The 23,703-nt window shown below is 45.3% G+C and overlaps 1 pseudogene; it reads left to right on the top strand.

Annotated features, from left to right (window-relative positions):
* Positions 1–14,752: 14,752 nt before the first annotated feature.
* LOC125507366 (ethylene-responsive transcription factor ERF025 pseudogene) lies at positions 14,753–15,337 on the top strand (annotated as a pseudogene).
* The last annotated feature ends 8,366 nt before the right edge of the window (positions 15,338–23,703 follow it).

Raw genomic sequence — 23,703 nt, 5'->3', positions numbered from 1 at the left:
GAAACCCCACCCTCCTCCGTCCGCCACGTCACCGTTGCCCAACCGGAGCCTCTTCCCCGATGATGTCGTCCATCGCAACAGCTCGACGTCCCTCGTCCACCTCCCTGGATGAGGAGCCGTCGTCCATCTCATCGTCCCGCCGGTTCAGCCGCCCCGTCCTCCACCTCCAAGGAGCTGCTCCGACGATCGCCTCGTCTATCGCGGCTGCTCCATCCCCACAGCGCCGCCTTAACCTGCTCCACCAGAACCGCAGCATCCTCACCGACTCCTCAGACGAAGCCGAGACCTACTCGGCGCCACCAAAGAGGTTGTACACTCATCGCATCGCACCTTCTCCTTAACTCGACCTCCCGGCACCGACGGTGCTCCATCTCGCACCCCATGGAGTGGCTACCTTGAAGACGGCGCCGCGGGCAACATCTCCACGGCAGCTCTCCCCCAGTGCAAGGCCTCTTCGGCGGCGGCGTCCATACCAGCCGGATCTGCTGCTGCTCCGGCTCTCGCTCGCTCGCTCGCGCTGCAGCTGCTACTCCGGCTCTCGCTCGATCGCTCGCTCGCCTAGCTGCTGTTGCTGCTCTCCCCCTCGCTCATGCTGCTCCTCTGCTCCGATTAAGCCACACTTCAGTCGACTGAATCAACTTTTGGGTCAGTCGATTTTCAGGGGTTGGGGGGCTCGCCGGAGTTAAGGAAGAACCACCCGCAGCGGGGATGGGGGCTCACCGGAGAGGTACCCCACTATCTATCTTAGGGTTCAGGGTGGGGGCGGGGGCCTAGAGGGCTGGCCGGGGCGGCGGTGGCGAGTTGTTTCAGGGCGGCGAGGCGGCGCTGGGGCTGGCGGTTCGGCCGATGGTGGCTGGTGGCTCAGGGGGGTGCAGGCTGAAGATGAACTGCAGGCCCTCCCTAAACTACATGTCAAGTGCCTCTCTACTACCATTGCGTTCAGTTTCGACAGTAGCATTCAGATTCCACAGTAAATTTCAATTTCGACAGTTAAGTTCAGAGTCAACAGTTTTCACCTCATCTGTTGCAGTCATGTGGTTTTTGGTGATGTTAATTTTACATCATCTATTGGAGATGCTATTAGAATCCCACTTGAGATTGACGATGTCTGTCTTGTGCTACTTCAGCCTTGACGTCTTACGGCTCACCGGAGCTGCTCCAATGACAGAACGATCCATCACAACAGAGCAGTGCCCTGGACGCCGTCTACAGATTCCTCAGATCTTCCTCTACACCTCCGACAGCCACCTCTGCCTCAACTGCTTCAGCGACCAACCCAATGATGCTGAGGTCAACACGGCTACGGCAAAGAGGTTGTACACTTGTTGCATCACTTATTACTATACATTCACGTCGATCCATTAGGGCTATTTTAGTTCAACGGAAAAACATCGATCCACTGGTTGTTACCATCACTCTAAATTTCTGCATGCTCACCTTATACAATCTCACCATATTTTTTTCGTATGCATGTCAGATATTGTACACAGTCATGCTGAACATGTAGAGAAAAGGAGAAGAGTTTTGCGCGGCAATACAATGTCATGCAGACATCGCTCCATGGTGGGTTCAATGGCAAACCCTCCCCACCCCTCTCTAGATTGTAATCCAGAGGAAGATATCTATTCTGAGGGGGATTCAGACGCCGCTGACCACTCCTATTTACCCCCCAAGGTGTTTGCTCTACCTTGGCATGATGATGTTAGTCATATCATGCATATGTTGCCTTGCAGTGCCTACTTTTGACATCATATATGTCATCTGCTTAGTTTAGACATGTTCTGTAATGCCACCTGTTTAGTTTCTATATCATATATGGGAATTATGCAGTCTCATGTCTTTTAGCCAGCCATAATATATGTGAAATGTGTAATGCCATCCTGTTTAACCAGGCATCATATATTTGAATGATAACTTTCCCATCCTTTTATTCATTACATTTCCATTTGTCGACAATGTTTGTACATTAAACTACTCTTCCTGTGAATCAGCCATTTGGGTGGGAGATGGAAAAATCTGGAGTGAAAACAAGGCCTTCAGAGCAGACAGTGCTACCTATTGAAGCAGATCTCTTGTTGGGTTCCGATAGCTCCTAAAAGATGGATTCAGAGACAGATGACCAGTCCTATTCCCCCACTGAGGTGTATGCTCTAACTTGGCACGGTTATACTGCTCATATCATGCATACAGTGTCTTGCATTGCATAGTTTAGACATCATATACACAATATTCAACACCATGTTCTTAGTTTAGACATCATATCGAATGCCCTCTGTTTAGCATATGGATCACATATGTGAATTAAATGATGCGATCCTGATTACTTAGATAACATGTAGGTGAATTATGTCATGCGATCCTGTTTAGTTATTCATCATATCTTTGAATTATGTTATGCTATGCTATCCAGTTTAGATAGACATCATATATGTGAAATTATGTCATGCTATCCGTTTTAGTTAAACAATATACATATCAACTATTTCATGCCCTCTTTTTTCCACACTATCTATTGCATCTGTCTCTCATACAATGTCTGTACATTTAACTATGTTTCCTGTTTATCAGCCATTTGAATTGGAGCGGTGATGCCAGTATCTAGCGGACTAAAAACACGGTCTTCAAATAAAACAGTTCTACCACACATAACCCGAACTCTCGCAGATTGTACCCCTACTGTGATGGACAGAGAACTAGATTCACCCAATCTAACCCCAACCCCAGCCGATAGTAACCCAGTTCCTGTTGACACAGCACCATCTCCACCACAGAGCTCCCAAACAAGAGCAGTTAGTAAGGCAGCTCCAGTGCCCAAAGGGCCAGTACTATCACGGCGAACCCCAACTCCACCAGTTAGTATGCCTATTCCTGTGGATGAAGCACAACCAGCTAGTCGTAGTTTAGCATCTATCGCATTTGATGTTATTAAATCGTATGTGCGTATCTTCCCATCTTGGAAATATTATACTGAAGATGAAGGAAAATGCCAGTTGCAGGTGTTTGTCCAGGAGTTATGTGTAATTAATGTTATTCATGGCAATTACTTTGCTTCGTCCCATACACCCTACCTCCATGATGGTTATAATATAGAAAATTTTCCCATTTTTCTCTATAGAGAAGGACCGATTTGGAAACTCTGGATGAGGCAACCTGTGCTAATACCTCTGCTATCTTCAAGAATGCTTGGTGGAAGTATCGAAATTACCTGAAGAAAACGTACTTCACCGGCAAAGAAACTCATCAAATTCCCTTACGTTCTCCTGAGACACATTTACTGGACGATGACTGGGAACGCCTTGTTCTGTACTGGTCCCGAACCAAGAATGTGGTAAGGTCTATGAGCTCATTTTCTATTTTTAAGTATTATATTCTTGCTTCTTACTGTACTCTGTTCATGTAGAACAAGTGCCTAAACCTAAAGAACAACTATTCTAATTTAAGATTCCAGCTATCATAGTTCAAAAAAGTGCTAGGCGTTAATTGTGTGTTTTGCCACCGCCTTGCGCTTTACTGACCAAAGCGCATGCTTATGCGTAGTTATGCACAGATTATGTGTAGTTATGTGCAATGCGTTTTGCCAACGCCTAGAGCCTAGGCGCGCTTAAGCGCTCGCTTAGGCGTGCCTTTTTTTAACTATGATTGCTTTGCTCTTGTATCACTGTATTTACTCATACAAACTTATTTTTAAATTGAAGGATCCAATCGAAACTCCAATGGCACAGCAGGTATGTTCACGCATGTTTCTTTAACAGGTTTGCTCTTATCAATAGCTCTGTTGATTTCAATTTCAATTGTGTATACAGTTGACTTTCATATCATGCACATTACTAGCATCACAACAGAGCCAATAGTGTTGTTGTACATGTAGACCCGTGGTACCCATCTGAAATCTTGTTGCGTCGTGTAGTTTCCCACGCTTTGTATTCTTTCACTGCTGCTTTGTCTTGAACTGATATGAATTGAACCGTGTCTCTATTTTGATTTGGCAAGACAATGCAGTGACCATAGGACATAGATATATGTTTGTTTGATGCTTTTATTATGTACTATTACTTGGCAATAGAAGACTTGGTAGTTTAATCCTGCCCACCTTACTAATGAACTGGTTCACCAAAATGAGTTTCATATACTAGTACATGCTAAACTTGTTATGTGTCTGCTTGTTTCTTCTTTTAGAATGCTGACAGAATATTGGGGAAGAGTGCCTTATTAAGCAATGGTAAAGTAAGTAATGCAGATAAGGTTCAGGGTAGTGACACATCCTTGTTGGTCTCCAACAAAGCTGATAAAACAGCTAAGGAAGACTATCTTGAAGACAGCGAGACAACCCCAAAGTCCTGTATTGGTTTAGTGTTCGAGTTACTAGCCACTACCGCTTGCACAAGCTATTCAAACTCACTGTCTGAATCAGTTCGGTTTCTTGAGTCTCAACTACAAGCTGAAAGACATCGATCAGCTATGCTGCGACAAGAAGCGGAAGGACTGCGGAAGTCCCTGGAGCATTCAGATGCATACTTTCTGGTGCAACAGCAAGCGTTGGAGGATTTTAGCATCAAACAGGACAAAGCTAATCAGCTTGCTAAGCTTATTGCCAGCATGGTGGATACCCAGGATAACGTTTCTTGAGCTCTTCTGAAGTTGTTTCAGTTATGCTCTTGTTTTGCTGCTGCGTTTATTTGCACTGGTGGTCAATTTTGACGGCCAGTGTATGTAATGTGCTGCTTTGTTCCCTATATTTGCACTGGTGGCGAACTTTGATGCCCAGTGGATGTAATATGTGTAATAGCGGTAATAGGCTAGCGTTAATTGCTTGCTTATTTATTTCCTTATTGTCTTGTTTAGTTGTTTGCTTGTAGTCACTGCAGTTTTTTTTCTGTTTTTTTCTAGTGGCCACAATAGCCTATTTTTGGTAACTAGGCCAAAATAATCATGGCAACACACAAACTGTTGTAACCATGGGCCTCCTGCAGGCCGTATGATCCATGGGCCTTCGTCCGGCCGTAGGATCCATCGGCCTTCTATACGGGCCTTAGGGTCCATGGGCCTTCTATGGGCCGTAGGGTCCATGGGCCTTCTATGGGTTGTAAGATCCATGGGCCTTCTACGGGCCGTACTATCCATGGGCCTCATGCGGGCCGTAGGATCCATGGGGCTTCTACGGGGCGTATCATCATTTCGCCAATCATGAGCCGTAATATTCGTGGACCGTAATGTGTCGTTAATAGGCTGTATTTGATAACTCTATGAAAACAGCCCAACGTATTAACGGTCCGCAAACGGGCCGAGTGTAACGACGGGCTGAATTTGGCCCACAAGCAGAAAATGACAGTAACGGGTCGTATGTAACCGAATGCTGCAAATGAGCCCAAGAATCAATGGGCCCTGAGAAGGCCGAAAGATAACTTGGGCTGGAAACGGCCCAATGGAATAATGGGTCGTTCATGGGTATAAAGTGATACACTGTTCATTACGAGCCAGTTTCACCACGGGCCGTTAATGGGCCAAGAGTTACAAAGGTCCTCATATGGGCCGAAAGAAGTCATGGTCCACACATGGGCCAGAAGTTAAAACAGGCTGAATCATATTGGACGGCCCAGATGACGCTACTAGGCCTAATTCGGATAGGGCGTAACAGGCCCTGGGTTAGCAGGCTGTAAATGGGCTATATGCAAACAGGCCGTTAACAGGCTTTCCGTGGGCCGGCCCGCCACCTTTTGACCAAGTCAAACAGGCCGGCCTTTTCACAGGAATGGGCCTCTGTTGGGTCATGCCACGTGTCGCCGTATCATAGGCGCCTTCGGTCCAATGAGCGGATGACATCTGTCCCAACGGTGAGTCGACACGTGTTTCCTCTAGCCAATGATGATTTTACACGTGGAAAATCCCCATTGGTCGGGGCTGTTAACGGGTTATCGGATCCAAAACCTGACCCGGTAGCTTAACGGCGTTCCGTTACGGTGGATGCCACGTGTCGGTCACCCTTGACGAAAGCACTTTTGTGACGCGCGATTTATCCTCATGGAAATGGACACTTCCGTGATGATAATTTTGGTAATGTCATGGAACACTTCTACGACAGCACAGGTATGACTATCTTGATTCTGTCATAAAATTGTCATGGATGTACATGCATGACAAAAAACGCGACCTACTGTGACAAACACGTATCATCACGGAAGTGTATTTTTTGTAGTGCCCCTTGCTGGATCAAGAAGGAGGAGACGTCCCCGGGCTGTACGTGTGTTGAATGCGGAGGCGCCGTCCGTTCGGCGCTTGATCGGATCTTCAGCGATTTGAATCGCCGCGAGTATGACTCCATCAACCGCGTTCTTGTAACGCTTTCACTTAGCGATCTTCAAGGGTATGAATATGCACTCCCTCTCTCTCGTTGCTAGAATCTCCTAGATTGATCTTGGTGACACGTAGGAAATTTTGAATTATTACTACGTTACCCAACAAAAGGAGGGGGCGAACCCCCCCCCCCTTTTCTTTTCCAATTCGTCCAGCTTCCATAGGGAGGGTGCCACCCCTTGTGGGCTGGTGTGCTCCCCGCTCATGGCCCATATGGCCCATATCTTTCCCCCGGGGTTTTTGGTAACCCCCCCCCCCTCGGTACTCCGATAAATACCTGATACAATCCGGAACACTTCCGGTGTCCGAATACTATCATCCTATATATCTATCTTTACCTCTCGACCATTTAGAGACTCCTCGTCATGTCCGTGATCTCATCCAGGACTCCGAACAACATTCGATCACCAAATCACATAACTCATATAATACTAAATCGTCATCGAACGTTAAGCGTGCGGACCCTACGGGTTCGAGAACTATGTAGACATGACCGAGATACCTCTCCAGTCAACAACCAATAGCAGAACCTGGATGCTCATATTGGCTCCTACATATTCTATGAAGATCTTTATCGGTCGAACCGTTATGACAATATACGTTATTCCCTTTGTCATCGGTATGTTACTTGCCCGAGATTTGATCGTCGGTATCTTCATACCTAGTTCAATCTCGTTACCGGCATGTCTCGTTGCATAATACATCATCCCGCAACTAACTCATTAGTCACTTTGCTTGCAAGACTTCTTATGATGTGCATTACTGAGAGGCCCCAGAGATACTTCTCCGATACTCGGAGTGACAAATCCTAATCTCGATCTATGCCAACCCAACAAACACCTTCGAAGATACCTGTGTGCATCTTTATAATCACCCAGTTACGTTGTGACATTTGATAGCACACAAGGTATTTCTCCGGTATCCGGGAGTTGCATAATCTCATAGTCGAAGGAATATGTACTTGACATGAAGAAAGCAATAGCAATAAAACTGAACGAACAATATGCTAAGCTAACGGATGGGTCATGTCCCTCACATCATTCTCCTAATGATGTGATCCCGTTATCAAATGACAACTCATGTCCATGGTTAGGAAACCTTAACCATCTTTAATCAATGAGCTAATCAAGTAGAGGCTCACTAGGGACAAATTGTTTGTCTATGTATTCACACATGTGTTTAGGTTTCCGATCAATACAATTCTAGCATGAATAATAAACATTTATCATGAATAAGGAAATATAAAATAACAACTTTATTATTGCCTCTAGGGCATATATCCTTCAGTGTTACGCTTCTCCACTCTTTGTGCGATGTGCCCATCCCCCCGCCGAAACAAAAGGGGCTCATGGCCCCATAGGCGACTGTGGTTTCCCACGACAGGAGGTGATAAAGAGTTCGCTGTAAAAGGTTACGTTGATGCAAGCTTTGACACCGATTCAGATGACTCTGAGTCTCAATCTGGATACGTATTGAACGTGGGAGCAATTAGTTAGAGTAGCTCCATGCAGAGCATTGTAGACATAGATATTTGCAAAGTATGCACGGATCTGAATGTTGCAGACCCGTTGAATAAAACCTCTCTCACAAGCAAAACATGATCACACCTTAGAACTCATTGGGTGTTAATCACATGGCAATGTGAACTAGATTATTGACTCTTGTGCAAGTGGAGACTGTTGGAATATGCCCTGAAGGCAATAATAAATTGGTTATTATCATATTTACTTATTCATGATAAAGGTTTATTATTCATGCTAGAATTGTATTGACCGAAAACTTAAACACATGTGTGAATACATAAAAAATACTAAGTTCCTAGTGAGCCTCTACTAGACTAGCTCGTTGATCAAAAGGTGGTTAAGGTTTCCTAACCATAGAAATGTGTTGTCACTTGATAACGGGATAACATCATTAGGAGAATGATGTGATGGACAAGACCCATTCGTTAGCATAGCATATGATCGTTCAGTTTTTGTTATTGCTTTCTTAATGTCAAATACATGTTCCTTCGACCATCAGATCATGCAACTCCCAGATACTAGAGGAATAGCTTGTGTGCTATCAAACGTCACTTCGTAACTGGGTGATCATAAAGGTGCTCTACAGGTATCTCCAAAGGTGTCTGTTGAGTTGGCGTGAATCGAGATTGGGATTTGTCACTCCGTATGACGGAGAGGTATCTCTGGGCCTTCTCGGTAATACATCATCACAAGAAGCTTGCAAGAAAAGTGACTACGGAGTTAGTTACAAGATGATTTATTACGGAACGAGTAAAGAGACTTACTGGTAACGAGATTGAACGATCGAATCTCGGTCAGGTAACATACCGACGGACAAAGGGAACTAAGTATGTTGACATAAAGGTTCGACCGATAAAGATCTTCATAGAATATGTAGGAACCAATATGGGCATCCAGGTTCCGCTATTGGTTATTGACCGGAGAAGCGTCTCGGTCATGTCTACATCATTCTCGAACCCATAGGGTCCGCCCACTTAACGTTCGTTGACAATATAATATTATGTGAGTTATGATGTTGGTTACCGAATGTTGTTCGGAGTCCTGGATGGGATCACGGACATGACAAGGAGCTCCGGAATGACCCGAAGGTAAAGATTGATATATAGGATGATATGGTTGGGCCAAGGGGTAAGGCCCACGAGGCCTTACGATAGTGCACAAAGGGGTTTCTCGAAGGGTGGGCGCTAGACGCCAAGGTTCTTGGCGTCTACCCCCTCGGTGAGACGCCATAGTCCGTGGCATTTACATAAACGCCAGGAACCGTGGCGTTTGGCCCTGGAGTCCAAGAAGGACTCTTCTTTGCATTCCAAACCGACTTTAGGGAGGCCTTCTCCCCAAGTAACGACCATAGGGCTCAACATATAAATAGAGGAGCAGGGCTAGCCCCTAGAACAGAAGTTTTTGAGCCTCTTCTAATTGGTCCTAGTTGACTAATTAGAGATAGCCCTAGCTACCTCTAATCCTCATAATTAGAAGCCCGGTGTGGTTCTAATCTCCTCGCTCTAGTTTAGCACCACCGTCACCGCTTCGTCGTGCTGCCGGAACTCATCTACCACTTCGCCTCTCTTACTGGATCGAGAAGGCGAGGACGTCATCGAGTTGAATGTGTGATGCATGCGGAGGTGCCATATGTTTGGTATTTGATCAGGACGGATCGTGAAGGTTTACGACTACATTAACCGCGTTGATAAACGCTTCCGCTTAGCAATCTACAAGGGTATATAGGTGCTCTCCCCCTCTTGTAGCTATGCATCTCCATGGATAGATCTTGCACGTGCGTAGAATTTTTTTGTTTTCCATGCAATGTTTCCCAACAGGAATGGCCACTACAAGGACCAACATCGACGACAGAGCACACCACTGCCGACTACTACCTCGCCAGAGAGAGCCCCTGCCTAGGCCCGTCAGTGCAGTGGCCAACATGGCCGGAACTGCAGCACGAAAGGCAGATCACCATCGCCGACACGTGCTTGTGTGGGGCATAGCCTCCACTAAATCAGGAGCGCACAACCGCAAGATCGCTGGAACGCCTCCCGACTGAAGCACTATGCCCGTCCCGAGCATGCTCGCCGTCGCACCTCCCAACGGGAAGCCGCACATAGGCACGTCTAATTCAGATTCTGGCAAAGCATCCTCCGCGTCTCCACCTGCGCGCCACACAGACTAACCAGAATGCGTCGCCCCGCTGCCACCCACCGCGAGGGCTTTGCTCAGCGGCACACAGGTAGGGGTGTGGGAAGGATGCGAGGGCGTTGGTGTTGAGGCGCCCATCCAATTTTTACGAGCATCTATGTGAATGATATATAGCAGCAATAAAGCCAGGAGCCACGTGGTCGGGCACCTTCGGCTAATGAGCAGCGCTCGGGAGGAGAATTTTGGGATGGGGCTAGGCCAGACTGGCGGAAGCTCCAGGCGAGAGCTCCACGATGGGGGGAGGGGGGATGGGGCAGCTGTGCACGAGAGCACCGGCGGTGCCGACCACCACGAGGGGCTTTGCCCCGACTACCTCAGTCGGTGGCGGCGAGGAGAGATGAGGTGGAGGGGGGCTAGAGAAGGAGCGGCGGCACTGCCACACATGTCGCCCTCTAGGGCGACACGAGGGCTAGGTCTCATGTTATTATAGGATAAACAACGACGTTAAGTATCAAAGATCAGCAACACATGAACAGGTGGCGTAGTATGCAAGAGAGTTGATGAGGGCGACGTGGGGTCTAGGGCTAAGTTTTAGGTTATAGGATAGACAATTGATGTTAAGTATCTAAGATCAGCAAGACATGAACAAGCAGCGTAGTATGCAATGATGCAGGAGAGATTTTTCTAATTTTTTTGGGTGTGAATAATGCAAGAGAGATGATGATATTTTCCATGAAAGCATATGTGCATGTCGTCATTCCTAGAGACACTCAAACCGTTAGTTTGTCACGAGGGATTATGAAAGCATATGTGCTCATACAAGATCTTCGATTTTAAAAAGTCCCAGATCGTTAGGGTTGACTACCCTACTTCCAATACATCAGTTCCATTTTATTTTACTTTTGCGGGTGAAATACAGCAAATCCATTCCCTCGAGTTGTTTCATGATTCCACGCTACTTGTTTCCCTCCTAATTCGAAAATATATCTCTGAATTACTGTAGCAATGTCATAATCAAAGAATATGTCACTGCAGAAAATACAAACCGGGTCACGACTCACGAGTGAGCTGCCTCTTTCTGAGGTCATCTGATAAGAACTTGACTATTCCACACATCTCAGTGAGAGGGAAGAAATGGCCTAAAAGCTTTTTTCCTAAAAGGTGCGGCTCCATAAAGCTAATCTGTAAACATCATCCTATCGCCGTGGGAAAATTATTACGGTTGATTGTTGAAAAAAAAACATGGATGTGTAGTAAAGAAAACACTAACGACAAAAAAAATCCCATCATCGAGGAAAAAACAGAAGAAAATGAAAAGCCAAATAGTTACACCTTGATAAAAAAACACTAAGCATATGGAAGTACCATGATTAACGATAGGAACTGCAAGGGGTTGTGCCTACGATTATGTTTACCCTAGTAGTTTGCTTCCCCAATAGCAGCTCATCGAGAGCCAACGTCATGGTGTCCCTCATGCTTCCGCCTGCGTGCTTCTTCGCCTTGTGGTCAAATTAAGCAAGTATATAAAAATGATGTAGACGGCTTATAAAATATTGGAGAAGAGAGAAGAGGAGAGAGTAGATACGTAGGCTGTAGATTTACAATCAGCTGCCACCATATAATTAATCATTAGAGGATAATATGTTTTTGATCCCTTAAGTTTACGAAAAGTAGACATTTCGTCACTAATCTTTTTTTTGTCGACATTTCATCCCTTACGTTTCGAAATCAGGTATATTTCGTCCAAAACCAGAAAATGAAGCGGTATTGGACTGAAGCCTCCCCGGTTTTGGAATTTTGTCATAGACATTCTATCGAACAGTAAGCATGCAGCTCCTAGTGCAATTACACCTGCCTCATCGTCGCCGAGCTGGGCCGTGGCCGCCGGCGACATGCGCACCTTGCCGGCCCTCCTCGACAGGGTCATGCTGTAGGTCGAATGGCACGTCGCCGCACACTTTGGCCCATCGGCCTAGCTCCTGCATGGCGCCGGCGCCGCAGCAGGCAGTAGAGCACGTACGTCATGCTCAGCAACGCCTGCTTGCTGCTCCCGACTGGAGTCGTCGCAGACATGGACATGGACGCGCTGGACCGTCTAATTGGTCATGCATGGTCATCACCTTCCGAGCGTTGCAGCGTGCGTAAACCATGCCGTGGCCGCTGGCGTCCGCGGCGCAGTGCCATCGTGTGGACGGAGAAGGTGGCGTGCAGTGGCGGAGCTTCAAAAAAAATGTTGGGCGGGCCAAGCTAAAAAAGTGCATAAATTTTTTATAGGCATTAGTGCCTACTCGGTACCTTTTGTTCTCATTGAATTTTTTTTGATGGGTTAACAAACAGGTTGCTGGCAAGATACTAATATCTACTTTATTATGCAATGTTTGAATGATCTTTCTACATTAAAATGCACTTAACAAAAAACCATTACGCGTTAGATACGAACAACCCGCTAATTTACCAAGAAAAAATATATCTTTATCTTCTATTTTTACATATGAATTTATAATAAAATGCATGAATTCAATCAATGCATAACAGAAATCTAGTACTCAGGAGATAATTAGGACATGAACATCCAGCGTTACTCAGCGCCAACAGTAAACCGGTAGTCTCAGTGGATAGCAGCGGTTAGCGGAGGCATCTGTGCGGCACCGCGATAGGATCCCGACGGCCGAGGCTAGGACTGGCCAGTGCTGAGGCCATAGACCGGAGGGGAGGGAAGATGGCGCCACTGCGAGGTAGCATGGTGGCGGGCGAAGCCATGCATGGAGTAGGCAACAGGAAGCAAAAAAGCGAAGGCGTTGTTAGTCCTGGCTGGTTGTAGCCGCTGCTCGTGTTGTGTGTGCTCGTGCCGTACTAACAGGCTTCGATCGAATCATGGATGGTAACAAGCTGAGTGGGCTAGCATATATAGGTATAAAAAAATTGTGAAAACCTGGGCGGGCCATGGCCCGGTTTGGCCCCAACAAAGCTCCGGTTCGAGGGCGTACGTGATGTCCAGTGCTCCGTCGGACTATGGCGCGAGCCGGATTTGGAGCTAGCTACAGAGTCGCCGGGCTTCAGCTTCGCCAGCGCGACGTGCTTCGTGCGTGTTCACGGTCCTCACGGTCGTTCGGACAGCAGCCCGACAGCGCCGTGGATGCGAGGAGGTACGCCCCAACATCACCGTACGCCGTGAACTTGAACTTGAGGTGCTGCCTCCCCATCCACTGGCACACACGGCGTCACTGGCTCACTGCACACGCACGCGCCCACAGCCATTAATGGACGGACGCTCCGTAGCCGAGCTCTTCTGGAGTTCCTTCACTCTTGAGCCTGCCAAACGCAGCTGCCTCGATCTAACACCGTAGAGGGACATGAGCGACTGAGCGTGGATAACGGCCCTTGCTCTTAGCTTGTGGCTTGCTGCCGGACGTGCAAGTGTTGGGGTGACCCAACTGTTTGATGAAATGCCAACCCGAGATAGATTGAGGAGAGATTTTTTTTTTTTTGGATAAACTTCCAATCTATTCATCATCTTTCAAAGCAGTACAAAGAACATTAGAAGTAAAAATTACATCTAGGTCCATAGACCACCTAGCGACGACTACAAGCACTAGAGCGAGCCGAAAGCGTGCCGCCATCATCGCCTTTCCGTCACTGAAGTCGAGTAAACCTTGTTGTAGTAAACAGTCGGAAAGTCGTCGTGCTAAGGCTCAAAATGACCAACGCACCAGAATAGCAATCGCCGCCGATGAAGAGAAGCGTAGAACAGAAGGATCCAATCTGAAGACACATGAACACAAACTAACGAAGACCAGATCTATGTAGATCCATCAAAAACAAACGCCGATCGAATCCCGCGAAATCCGCCGGAGACACATCTCCACACTCCCTCCGATGATGCTAGACGCGCCACCAGAACGGGGACTAGGCGGGAAGAACCTTATTCCAACTTCAAGAAGCCGCCGCCGTCTCGCCTTTCTTAGCAGAACACAACCCTAAACGTACACAGGAAAACCTCCAAAAACGAAGCATGAGCCCTTCCGCCGGCAAGAGCTGAAATCCACCACGCCTCCATGCTCTAAGGCCACAAAAGACGAAGCCGACCTGTGGCGGCACCGACGGGAGGCATCAAATTGAGGAGAGACTTAACGGGCGGGGGAGAAATTCTCTGTCCGGTGTGGCAAATAGGGACAGAGAAAACTAGGAACACGTCAGCTCAATACCGTTTTATTTCTGCTTTTGGACAAAATATGTCTGGTTTTGAAATATGAGGGATGAAATGTCGACCGAAAAATTATGAGGGACGGGATGTCTACTTGTAAACTTGAGATACTAAAAACATTTTTTTAATTATTAATAATGACAATATAAGTATCGCGCTCGAGCGCTGGAGCGGCCGATTTCAGACAGGTTAAAACTTTCCTGTTTTAGTAATTGTGGACAGAAGTTTTGGCGCACCGGGCCCCACTCCGTTGAAATCAGGGGGAGTGAAAAGATTGAGATGAAGCGCTGTAACGCTCGGGCGCGTAGGAGTAAACGCCGCTATTAAGTTAGCTTAGATCACATGACAACTCGCCTATGATATTAACCTTGCTGCTACAGCGGAGTTCCTCGGTGTGCATTAATTAACCCGATGGCGATCTGCTTGCACGCGCGCACTCCCACAGTCACCACTCTCAGCTACGCACTCATCGAATGATACTACATAGGCTCTAATAAGTGAAGTGCAGTGTAGTGCGGCCATTGCCCTAGCTGATCAATCAATGTCGTCGGGCAAGCACCCCTTCTACCGCGGCATCCGGAGCCGCTACGGGAAGTGGGTCTCGGAGATCCGGGAGCCGCGGAAGGCGCGCCGCATCTGGCTCGGCACGTTCCCGACGGCCGATATGGCCGCCGTGGCGTACGACGTGGCCGCCCACGCGCTCCGCGGGGCCGACGCGGCGCTCAACTTCCCCGGCTTGGCCGCCACGCGCCCGGCGCCGGCGTCCACCTCCGCGGACGGCATCCGCGCGGCGGCGGCTGCCGCAGCCGCCTCCATTCGGCACGATCGAACCAGCGGCGGCATTACCCCCGCGGCTGCTGGATCCGCAGTGCAGCAGCAGTTGGGTGGAACTGGAAGCAGTGCCGCTGCTGCCTCGGCGAGCGGCACGGCCCAGCAGGATCAAGCCGGCATTGGGCTCAATCAGTACTTCCTGGACGAGGAGGCGCTCTTCGAGACGCCGCAATTCCTGCGCAACATGGCCGCCGGGATGATGATGAGCCCCCCGAGGCTCAGCCCCGACTCCTGCGACGAATCGCCGGACCCTTCAGAGGCTGGGGAGAGCCTCTGGAGCTACCGTGACCCGTAGACCGATCGATCGATCATGGCCTCCATGCCATGCCATGACGTAGTACTCTCTTCATCCAAAAATACTTGTCTTAAAAATGATTGTATCTAGACTTATTTTAGTTATAGATATATTCATTTTATTCATTTCTAAGGACAAGTATTTCCGGACGGAGGAAGTACGTACTGAATGTGGAAATAACGATGATAGGTAACGACGGAGGCGCATACCGGCGTAGAGACCCTTTTTTCTATCCGGTAACGCATGTAGATGTGGGTTTAGCGTCTGCGTGATCTCCTTCTACCTCTCTCTCTCTCTCTCTCTCTTTGATTTTTTTTCAAACATTAAGAAAAGAGAGAGTTTTTTTCCCTTCTGATTGAAGTACTTGCGTGTTTTGGACCCTTGTGGTTTGATGAAAGCTACAAGGGGAAAAGATCTCCGGTTTGGCTCTGTCTGAAAAATCCGACCTTGGCTTTGCAGTATATAAGATACTTCACTAAAATCTCTGAGTGGGTCACGAGGAGGCTTGTATGGACTGTTCATGTGGATGTACGTAGTTGTGTATTGTATTTGTAATTGATTGTAACTATGATCTCAATCGACTATGATTTTGGCAGATGAAACATCGTTTTCTTCGAACCATTCTCTGACAACGCAACAGTAGGAACCTCTAGAAAAAAGAAAGGACAAGTTTATTACTAAGATGCAACATCAACCTTTAGTAAATTAAAGTGACAGTGCTTAGCTTACTGTTTGTATTGCAAATTAAGGCAACAAAACCATAACCTACAAAAAATAATTGGAATGATACATCACTTGTAAAGGTGTTTGGGAGACTCGGCTCCAAGAGACTCGCTCGATTTCCTTCAATTTGGCCCGTCGGATGCTGGTCAAACGGGTCGTTTCTATGTTGTTTGTCGTTGGATCGCCACAGGGTTGTCGCGGTTGATTTTGACCTCGCGGTAAATTCCAAGGGGACAATGACATGTGGGCTCATCCTCTTACATAATTGGTTGGGTAAGTCATTTCGGGGTGTGCGGGTGGCCTCTCCTCTCGCCCCGCGTGCACACGTAACATCACCCTTTAGTAAATTAGAAAGTGACAGTGCCAACCTCACTATTTGTATTGCAAAGTAATGCAATGAAACTATAACCTACAAAAAATAATTCGAATGATACATCACTTGAACTATCTACAATGTGTTATGGATGTCACATGTATATACAAGAATTAAGTCTGCTAAGCTAGGAGGCCTCTCGTGCGGTTAGAGTGCTAGCCCTTGCCTCTTTTGTGGTTGACACTTGTATGATTTTTGCCCCAGCTTGCTCTGGTTTTCTACCATTTCCTCCCCTACGAAGCTAGCTCAATTCTGGGTTTGTCGAAAAAAAATACTGCCCTGTTTGATTTACCGCGAAGGACTGAGGCTACCCAAATATCTAGGTATATGAGAACCACTACCCACCCCTTTTCTGGATCCTTCCCTTGAGAGAGAGAGAGAGAGGAGCGGGGCGTTCTTCCGAGTGCGGCGTTGCAGAGGCCGGGCTCCATTGAGCCCGTTTTGCCAAAAAAAATTCAAAATATACTTAAAAGTTTCAAAAAATATCAAATTTTTTTATACAAATACATATGCATGTTTGTCAACTAGTTAAAAAGTTTCACCATGTAATTCAGTTATTTGCGTGCTACACAAAAAAGATAAATATCTGACATAAAAACAACAAAGATATAGCCTATATTAATCTGTGTATTTATCTTTTTCATATACACTACATGAAAACATATATGTTCATGAAATTTCATACGTGTATAATACAAATACACATGTATGTATAGACTTTTTTCAGATTTTTTCAATGTGTGAAAATAGTATTTTCATTGAAAAAAAATAAAGAGCTATGTGGAGCTCGGTCTCTGCAATGCTTTTTCGGCGTTCTTCCTCCCTTCCAATGTCTCTGGTTTCCTCCTCCACCACCCGCAGATGTTCCCTTCAATGTTGCCGCCATCGGCGACCTCCTGTCACATTTCTACCTTTCCCCTTCCCCTCCTTTCCCTCTCCCCAGACGGGTGACATGTGGCAGCAGCGGTGACGACATATCCATAGCAGTGCGGAATAACGACAGTTCTTTTCCCAAGTCTCGGCGGCGCTCCTCCTCCCGAGTGATCTTTTTATTCAGGTGTCCCCTTCCCGGTTCGACCCACCGGCACATGCCCAGCTACTGCAAATCTTGGCGACGATGTCGGCAACGCAGGTGAGTTTCCTCAACCCCTCAAGCTCTGTTTCTCTTCTCATCTTCCTCGTGTGCACATGTATTCCTTGACCTACATCCTCTCTATTATCCTCTCCCGTTCTTCGTCATTCCCCTCACGCGGTTCTTCCCATATCCCTCTTATGATGGTGCCTCTTCTTTGTATCTCCTTTTTTCCAAAACCAGCTTGCTCTCTCTTGAAAGAAAACCTAGAGATTGAGCAATCCCATCAAACATCGTTCTCCTTGCCTGCATGGAATATGATATTCTATTTCTCTGCTTCAGGTCATGTTGGAGCTCCATTGCATTGATCTTTGGTATTTATGGGTGATGTTCTGGAAGGTAATCTCTGAAAGAAATATTTATGGACCATCTATTGTTTATTTCCGTGTGGATTTGGTATTTACCCTTTCCATATGTCATATAAAGTAGATTTCTTCCTATGCAAAAATAGAATAGTTTCTGCAAATTGTATTGGTACAAACACATTCCATGTTTTTTATCTTTTAGTGATATCCTGGTAGTAGAATATCATTTGGTGTTCTGTGAAACTATTTTCTTTAACAACTGTAGGATCATTGCGATACCACTATCTTACTATAATAACAATATCCTACTGTCCAGTGGGTATTCTACTTACTAATTAAGTCCCCTCTATTATTTTTTATTATTTATTGATTGCCTCCTTTCATTTTTAACAAATTTCCATTAGGTATTTTTCCTAGAATTATATTTGTCTATCTTACAAAAAAAAATCTACACTTCATTCTGAATCGCCATGTCCACTATGAGGAAAGCCTAATTTATCTTCAACATAGCAGTGGTTATTTTTTGGTTCTATGTTAATCATGTCATCATCAACATATGAAGGAGGCAACAACTATATGTTTGCAGAAGCTAGTCAAGAATTCCTCAGCAGAAGCTTACCGTCTGGTAGCCACTTTGCAGCCAACAGTAGTAGTAGTAGTAGTGGCAAGGAATGTTGTGCTCAGGCCTCAACTCCCGTGCTCTAGCGGTGCCATCAATTTATTCAGCCATAATTCACTAGCACTCTTTAGAAATTTCATTCAGTTACGGGGAACTTCAATTGTAATTCTTAACGTGGATAACGTATACTAGGATGAATCGTGTTTATAGGTGGTCCTACATTGTAGTTTTATGGGGTCTCTTTGTTTGACGCCCCGATTTGACCGTACACTAATCATACACGCAAAAATGTACGATCAAGATCAGGGACTCACGGGAAGATATCACAACACAACTCTACAAATAAAATAAGTCTTACAAGCATCATATTACAAGCCAGGGGCTTCGAGGCTCGAATACAAGAGCTCGATCATAGACGAGTCAGCGGAAGCAACAATATCTGAGTACAAACATAAGTTAAACAAGTTTGCCTTAAGAAGGCTAGCACAAACTGGGATATAGATCGAAAGAGGCGCATGCCTCCTGCCTGGGATCCTCCTAAACTACTCCTAGTCGTTGTCAGCGGGCTGCACGTAGTAGTAGGCACCTCCCGAGTAGTAGTAGTAGTAGTAGTAGTCGTCATCGACAGTCGCGTCTGACTCCTGGGCTCCATCGTCTGGTCGCAACAATCGGGTATAGAAAGGGAAAAAGGGGGGAGAAAAGCAACCGTGAGTACTCATCCAATGTACTCGCAAGTAAGGAGCTACACTACATATGTATGCATTGGTATCAAATGGAAAAGAGGTAACATATGTGGACTGAACTGCAGAATGCCGGAATAAGAGGGGGATAGCTAGTCCTATCGAAGACTACGCTTCTGGTAACCTCCATCTTGCAGCAGAAGAAGAGAATAGATGGTAAGTTCACCAAGTAACATCGCATAGCATAATCCTAACCCATGATCCTCCCCTCGTCGCCCTGTGAGAGAGCGACCACCGGTTGTATCTGACATTTGTAAGGGTGCGTTTTATTAAGTATCCGGTTCTAGTTGTCATAAGGTCAAGGTACAACTCCAAGTCATCCTGTTACCGAAGATCACGGCTATTCGAATAGATTAACTTCCCTGCAGGGGTGCACCACATTTCCCAACACACTCGATCCCCTTTGTCCGGACACACTTTCCTGGGTCATGCCCGGTGCTACCTCTTGAGCACTGCGTTGGATTTCCCCGAAGAAGAGATGATGATGCAGCAAAGTGGCGTAAGTATTTCACTCAGTTTTTGAGAACCAATGTATCAATCTAGTAGGAGGCTACGCGCGAGTCCCTCGTACCTACACAAAAACAATAGCTCAACGCAACCAACGCGCTTAGGGGTTCTCAATCCCTTCATGGTCACTTACGAAAGTGAGATCTGATAGAGATGATAAATAATATTTTTGGTATTTTTGGTATAGAGATGCAAAGTGAAAAGTAAAAGGAAAGCAATAATAAAGTGATGGGGATTGATATGATGAGAAAGAGACCCGGGGCCATATGTTTCACTAGTGGCTTCTCTCAAGAGCATAAGTATTCTATGGTGGGTGAATAAATTACTGTTGAGCAATTGACAGAATTGAGCATAGTTATGAGAATATCTAGGTATGATCATGTATATAGGCATCACGTCTGAGACAAGTAGACCGACTCCTGCCTGCATCTACTACTATTACTCCACTCGTCGACCGCTATCCAGCATGCATCTAGAGTATTAAGTTAAAAACAGAGTAACGCCTTAAGCAAGATGACATGATTTAGAGGGATAGTTTCATGCAATATGATAAAAACCCCATCTTGTTATCCTCGATGGCAACAATACAATACGTGCCTTGCTGCCCCTTCTGTCACTGGGAAATGACACCGCAAGATTGAACCCAAAGCTAAGCACTTCTCCCATGGCAAGAAAAACCAATCTAGTAGGCCAAAACCAAACTGATAATTCGAAGAGACTTGCAAAGATAACCAATCACACATAAAAGAATTCAGAGAAGATTCAAATATTATTCATAGATAGAATTGATCATAAACCCACAATTCATCGGTCTCAACAAACACACTGCAAAAATAAGATTACATCGAATAGATCTCCACGAGAGAGGGGGAGAACATTGTATTGAGATCCAAAAAGAGAGAAGAAGCCATCTAGCTACTAACTATTGACCCGTAGGTCTGAAGTAAACTACTCACACTTCATCGGAGGGGCTTGGATGATGATGTAGAAGCCTTCCGTGATCGATTCCCCTTCCAGAGGAGCTCCGGAACAGGCCCCAAGATGGGATCTCGTGGATACAGAAAGTTGCGGCGGTGGAATTAGGTTTTTGGCTCCGTCCTCGATCGTTTGGGGGTACGTAGGTATATATAGGAGGAAGGAGTACGTCGGTGGAGCTTCGAGGGGCCCACGAGGCAGGGGGCGCGCCCTAGGGGGGCGCCCTCCACCATCGTGACCGCCTCGTGGCTTTCTTGATGGAGATTCCAAGTCTCCTGGATCTTATCTGATGAGAAAATCATGTTTCCGAAGGTTTCATTCCATTTGGACTCCGTTTGATATTCTGTTTCTCCGAAACACTGAAATAGGCAAAAAAAAACAGCAATTCTGGGCTGGGCCTCCGGTTAATAGGTTAGTCCCAAAAATAATATAAAAGTGGATAATAAAGCCCAATATAGTCCAAAACAGTAGATAATATAGCATGGAGAAATCAGAAATTATAGATACGTTGGAGACGTATCAAGCATCCCCGAGCTTAATTCCTGCTCGTCCTCGAGTAGGTAAATGATAAAAAGAGAATTTTTGATGTGGAGTGCTACTTGGCATAATTTTAATGTAATTATTCTTAATTGTGATATGAATATTCAGATCCGAAATATTCAAGACAAAAGTTCATATTGACATAAAAATGATAATACTTCAAGCATACTAACTAAGCAATTATGCCTTCTCAAAATAACATGGCCAAAGAAAGTTCATCCCTACAAAATCATATAGTTTAGTCATGTTTCATTTTCATCACACAAGAATGCTCTCATCATGCACAACCCCGATGACAAGCCAAGCAATTGTTTCATACTTTAGTAATCTCAAACCTATAAACTTTCATGCAATATATGAGCGCGAGCCATGGACATAGAACTATGGGTGGAATAGAATATAATGAAGGGGGGTATGTGGAGAAGACAAAAAGGAGAAAGTCTCACATCAACGAGGCTAATCAATGGGCTATGGAGATGCCCACCGATTGATGTTAATGCAAGGAGTAGGGATTGCCATGCAACGGATGCACTAGAGCTATAAATGTATGAAAGCTCAACAAAACAAATAGTGGGTGTGCATCCAACTTGCTTGCTCACGAAGACCTAGGGGACTTGAGGAGGCCCATTGTTGGAATATACAAGCCAAGTTCTATAATGAAAAATTCCCACTAGTATATGAATGTGATAACATGAGAGACTCTCTACTATGAAGATCATGGTGCTACTTTGAAGCATGAGTGTGGTAAAAGGATAGTAACATTGTCCCTTCTCTATTTTTCTCTCATTTTTTTTGGGCCTTCTCTTTTTTATGGCCTTTTTTGGGCCTTCTCTCTTTTTTATGGCCTTTCTCTTTTTTATTTATTCCTCACTTGGGACAATGCTCTAATAATGATGATCATCATACTTCTATTTATTTACAACTCAATGATTACAACTCAATACTAGAACAAAGATGACTCTATATGAATGCCTCCGGCGGTGTACCGGGATAAGCAATGAACCAAGAGTGACATGTATGAAAGAATTATGAATGATGGCTTTGCCACAAATACTATGTCAACTACATGATCATGCTAAGCAATATGACAATGATGAATGTGTCATGATGAACGGAATGATGGAAAGTTGCATGGCAATATATCTCGGAATGGCTATGGAAATGCCATAATAGGTAGGTATGGTGGCTGTTTTGAGGAAGATATAAGGATGTTTATGTGTGAAAGAGCGTATCATATCACGGGGTTTGGATGCACCGGCGAAGTTTGCGCCAACTCTCAATGTGAGAGAGGGCAATGCACAGTACCGAAGAGGCTAGTAAGGATGGAAGGGTGAGAGTGCGTATAATCCATGGACTCAACATTAGTCATAAAGAACTCACATACTTATTGCAAAAATCTACAAGTCATCAAAAACCTCGGCACTACACGCATGCTCCTAGGGGGATAGATTGGTAGGAAAAGACCATCGCTCGTCCCCGACCGCCACTCATAAGGAAGACAATCAAATAACACCTCATGTTTCAAATTTGTTGCATAACGTTTACCATACGTGCATGCTACGGGACATGCAAACTTCAACACAAGTATTTCTCAATTTCACAACTACTCAACTAGCATGAATTTGATATTATTACCTCCATATCTCAAAACAATCATCAAGCTTCAAACTTTTCTTAGTATTCAACACACTCATAAGAAAGTTTTATTATTAATCTTGCATACCAAGCATATTAGGAGTTTAAGAAAATTACCATGCTATTAGGACTCTCAAAATAATATAAGTGAAGCTTGAGAGATCAATAGTTTCTATAAAACAAATCCATCACCGTGCTCTAAAAGATATAAGTGAAGCACTAGAGCAAAACTATAAAGCTCAAAAGATATAAGTGAAGCACATAGAGTATTCTATAAAATTCCAAATTATGTATGGCTCTATCAAAAGGTGTGTACAGCAAGGATGATTGTGGTAGACTAACAAGCAAAAACTCAAATCATAAAAGACGCTCCAAGCAAAACACATATCATGTGGTGAATAAAAATATAGCTCCAAGTAAAGTTACCGATAGAAGTAGACGAAAGAGGGGATGCCTTCCAGGGCATCCCAAAGCTTTGGATTTTAGGTGTCCTTAGATTATCTTGGGGGCGCCATGGGCATCCCCAAGATTAGGCTCTTGCCACTCCTTGTTCCATAATCCATCAAATCTTTACCCAAAACTTGAAAACTTCACAACACAAAACTTAAAGTAGAAAATCTCGTGAGCTCCGTTAGCGAAAGAAAAAAAGAGACCACTTCAAGGTAATGTAATGAAGTAATTATTTATTTATATTGGTGTTAAACCTATTGTATTCCAACTTCTCTATGGATTATAAACTATTTTACTAGCCATAGATTCATCAAAATAAGCAAACAACACACGAAAAACAGAATCTGTCAAAAACAGAACAGTCTGT

Source organism: Triticum urartu, chromosome 5A, assembly GCF_056163025.1.
Source record: "Triticum urartu cultivar PI428250 chromosome 5A, HENAU_Tu73, whole genome shotgun sequence".
In the NCBI taxonomy this organism is placed as follows: domain Eukaryota; kingdom Viridiplantae; phylum Streptophyta; class Magnoliopsida; order Poales; family Poaceae; genus Triticum; species Triticum urartu.
The sequence above is the reverse complement of the archived record's forward strand: the minus strand, read 5'-3'. Positions and strand labels throughout refer to the sequence as shown.